Source organism: Passer montanus, unplaced genomic scaffold (assembly GCF_014805655.1).
Source record: "Passer montanus isolate IOZ18808 unplaced genomic scaffold, ASM1480565v1 scaffold51, whole genome shotgun sequence".
NCBI classification, from domain to species: Eukaryota; Metazoa; Chordata; class Aves; order Passeriformes; family Passeridae; genus Passer; species Passer montanus.
In genome coordinates, this window is record NW_024370041.1 from 2,202,642 (window position 1) to 2,207,067 (window position 4,426).

At 47.4% G+C, this 4,426-nt stretch overlaps 1 long non-coding RNA gene across 1 annotated transcript; it reads right to left on the reverse strand.

Moving 5' to 3' along the window:
• On the reverse strand, positions 1-4,212 carry LOC120509405. The gene is made up of 3 exons (XR_005629253.1): positions 4,134-4,212; positions 215-312; positions 1-92 (listed from the first exon to the last, which is right to left on the reverse strand). It is a non-coding gene; the product is annotated as an uncharacterized LOC120509405 (long non-coding RNA).
• Between the last annotated feature and the right edge of the window lie 214 nt (positions 4,213-4,426).

Sequence of the window (4,426 nt, forward strand, 5' to 3'; positions counted from 1 at the left end):
CGCTGTTCACAGGGACAAGGGCAGAAGGAGGTCAGCTCCATTCCCAGAGGAAGAGAGGGGAAGCTAGGGCTTTCTTGGAAGACCAGAGAAACCTTTCTTCTTGTGTTTGTGCAGCCTCATGCAGAAGGGCAGAAGGAAATCCTGCCTCAAAACACTATTGCAATTAGATGTTTTCCAGGATTTAAGGCATTTTCCTGTGATGAGCCAGAGAAACCTTTCTCCTTCTGTTTGTGCAGCCTCATGCAGAAGGGCAAAGTGAAATCCTCAAAACAGTATTGCAGTTAGGTCTTTTCCAGGATTTAAGGCATTTTCCTGTGATGAGAAAGACAGAGGTGGTAAGTCCTCAGGAATAAGAGAGTTATGAAGCCCTGTGAGCACTGTAACTCCCCTGTGAGGCAACCCCCCACCTCCTTCAGCACTGCCTTTCTGTATTAATTCTGATTTACTGAGCAGTACAGGTTTGAGGAGGCCTGAAGGTGCTCCCAGTGGGAATTGAACACCAGTACTGTGATACCCAGTCCTGGATGCTGAGCTCCACGGGGCTGCTCAGAGGGCTGTAGGGTGGGAAATGAAGGTACCCACAGAGCCCCGCTGGCTGCAAGGTCAAAGGGCAGCTGAGCAGCATTTTTCAGAATGCAAAATTGATTAGGGAAGAAGCATCATTAGAGCATCCTCCACAGAGGCCTGCCCTGATGAACTGAGCTGTCAGCCAGAGCCATCCCCAGTCTGCTCCTGCTCCTGCTCCTGTTACACTGGACTCTACACAGCCAGGGTTAAGCAAGCTGCTCATTAATGATGTTTTACAGTTTCCTGGCTTAGATCCCTCGACAGAGCTGACTGTCCAAACTGCCCTGGAAAAGTTCTAGGTCTGATCACAGAGATGGAGAGGATGTAGAGCTGTTCCTGTTTTCCTAGGTGCAGTGTGCCCTGCCAGCTTTGGGAAGATAAATGATCCCCCTCTGTGGAGCTGCTTTGGGTCTGGTGGGGCCCGTGGCTTGGTCTGTAGTAACACTCCTGCTGTTGTTTGGGTTTTGGAGCCCTGCCTGGCACTACAGACAGAATAATGAGTGATCAAGAAATAACAGTGGAACACTAATGCAAACTGCAATAAATACTGAGATGCATTATTAATGGGGCATTAAAACCAAAAGGGCAAGTAGAGCAAATTGTATGCTGGCAGCACAACAGCTCTGCAGAAAAATCCCAGGTCTGTCCCTTGAAAAAAAAAAAGAAATCAATGCTCTGTGCAACATTTTGATACAGGGTTTTTCTGCTTTCTGTTATACTGTATTTGTTCTGCCTGGCAGCCAGGGTTACTTGTGGAAGATGCAGAATTTGAGACGCATTTTAGCCCCAGTAGCCTCCTGAGTGTAAATAAGGCTACAAACCAGGGCAGTGCCCTCAGCCTGCCACGGAAATCAGAGCTCAGGAAGAAACTTTTGGCTTTGCCTCATGTTTTGGGGCTGGTCCAGAGCTCTGAGGAGGAAAGAGCTGCTGAAACAGCTCTTTTAAGGTGTGATGCTTCCACACCTCCAACCACCATGCTGCAGATCTGCTCAGTTATCTCTGGTACACCCAAATCAGGACAAACTCATCTTCCTCCAGCAGAGACAGATCATGCCCATGGATGTGCTTCAGCTGAACAGGCCAGCAGCAACTGGGTGGCACAAAGCATGTGGTGGGAGCACAGAGAGGATCTACCCTTCTACCTTCACCACAGGGCTCTCACTGACCCAACTCTGTCACCAAGTGGCTTCAGCTCTCTCTGTTGGCCCCTGGAAGCCAAGTCCTCCCCTGGCAGTGCTTTTAGAGTCTCCCTCTCTTAGCATTACCTTCCACTTGCAGAGGTTTCATAGGTGTGGCTTTGGCTTGGACAAACAGTTCTTGCAGCTCAATCTCCAGCCAGGTCAAACTTAACCATGTCCAGCTCAACTGCATTTCCCTGCTGTGTTCCTGGCACCCCAGTTTCCCAAAAGCCTCGCCCTTGCTTGGTGGTGATAATCCTTTCCAGAAGGCCATGACAGGGTTGCCACTCCTGTGATTCATGCTGGCCTGTCCAAGCTGCTGCTGGGGCTGCTGCTCTGGGCAGGGGGAGCGCGGTGCCCTGTGCTGCTGCCAGGGAGGGCACAGGTCACTGCTGCCTTCCCCTTGTGCTGCCCAAAAGCTTCCCCCTCTCTTATCAGCACAGAAACCTGTCCCTCCCTTCCTTTGTGTCAAATTCAAGGAACTGAAATTAGTTTGTTTTTTCTTTTTTTCTGTTTCCTGCCAACATCTGTCATACCAAACTGTTTCCACACTAAGCTATTTATGAGAATGAGTCCTCTCATTCATTTTGGGGATGAAATGGGAGACCTGCATGGAGAGTGAATGACTGATGGCACATGCACCTGGTCAGGCCATGGAGTGTAAAGCCAGGCTGGGATTTGTCCATTGCAGCTAATCCCAACATTACAGCCCTGGGGTCTGTGTTTCCCAGGACCCCTCTGACTGGGACTCTAAGTTGGTGGCTGGTTTAATTCCACACAGTCCAACAAAGCCATGTGAGGCAAATATTTTATCCTCCTGGGATTCATGGGTATTCTTTTAAAGGAAATGTTCAAAATGATTCATAGAATCATTTAGGTTGGACAAGACCTCCAAGTTCATTGAGTGCAACCCTTGACCTTTTCTATTTTTTCTCAGTTTAGATGATGCCTGTGGTGGTAAAAGTCTTTTATGTCATGTGGTGTTGGGGGAATTCTCTCAGAGTTTTAATTCCTTGAAAACATTTGGGATTGTTTTTTTTTAAAGAAATTTTGTACTGTGATGGTTACCATTAAGGACTTCACCATAAGAGCCCAGATCATTAAAGGCAGAAAACAAAGTAAACTCAAATATGTTACCTTTAATAAATATTATGGTATCAAGTAGGCTCAGAATATGAATATCTGACATCATTAACAATAAAAAGAAGAAAATACCTCATTTAATTAGTACTTAAGACCTTGGTAGATTGAAAGGGACAGGTGAATGAACAGAAGAACTCATGAGCTGAGTTTCTGATAGGCAAATCAGAAATCCTCTTTTCAATGGAAAGATGGAAGTCCAGATACTACAGGCTTTCAAAACACAAGAGCTCAAACCATCAAGTGGGTTTGTAGCCATGGGTGTATGAGGTAGACTGTCCTGAGCCACTTTTGTGGCCAACAACCTCCTGCTGACAGCTCTGACAAAGAGGTTTTGTCACCCATTGCCTTCCTAAGCCACCCCACCCTGTCACCACTCTTCTGGCTTGGTGGGAGCTGCCAGGCAGTGCCTTTCCCAGGTAAGGATTACCTTTTCCTGCTTGGAAAATCTGCTGCTAAAGATGTGAATAGCAAATGCTGGCTCATTGTGGTGAAGAAGGTCAATGTCCACCCTCTCCAAACTCCCCTGCACTGCTGGGTGAGCCTGGCTCCCACAGCCCTCAAAAAGTGGCCAGGCCTTTGTACCCAGTGTGAGATGAGAGAGTTAATTATTACTTTCTAGAACAAAACATGAGACCCAGAGGTGAAGTTTTACTGTCTGGGATAAATCAATACATGGAATTTACCTTGGTAACATCAGAGAGGGCTGATAGCCAGCACAGCTCTCCACAGCACCAGAGAGGGGTCAGCAAAGGCTGAGATGTCCTGAATTCCCAATGACCTTCAGTCCTCTGGCTCTGCACCTTCTTTAGTGTCCCTCTTGAAACATTTCTGGCTGCATCCCCATCCTTCCCACCACCTCTCAGGGGGTTAGCCATGACTCAGGCATCACCTCCAATGCCTGTCTCCCATTTCTGGGCTGTGAGTCAACACATGCTGAGGATATGATGTGCAGCTGATTGTCCTGCTGCTGATCTGGCCCTTGCTGCTTTTCATTAATTAAACCCCCAAACGTCCACTCCTTTGTCAGAGCTGTTTGAAATCACCTCCTAGGCCTAAAACATGCCAGGACAGGGGACAGGACAGGGCTTGCAGAGGCAAAAAAAAAGGAAACATGGGATGAAGATTTGGTACTGACTTAATCCAGAGCTTAAATGCCAGTTAGGGCATTTCAATGCTGAGTTAGAGCCCAGCATGGGTGGTGCTCAGCAGGGAGGAGGAAGGGAAAGCAGAAGGGCAGGAGAGTACCTTTCTCAGCAGAAGTGCAGAAAGGGCTTTCTGCTCCCATTTCCTCACTGCTGGTGTGGATCCTGATGCAAGGAGCTGTGTTAACCTTTATTCTTATAATATAAATATATATATTAGTTATTTATATGTATATTTGTACATTGTTCAAAAATATTCTTTCAGTTGTGCCTTAGGCAGGATTTCACCCTGCTAATCCCAGTTGCAGTGAGCAGAGGGTTGAGCAGAGCCAGCCCAAACCCACCACCTTGCTCTGCAAGCAGTGTGTGCCAACTGAGCAGAGCAAAGGGCAGCAG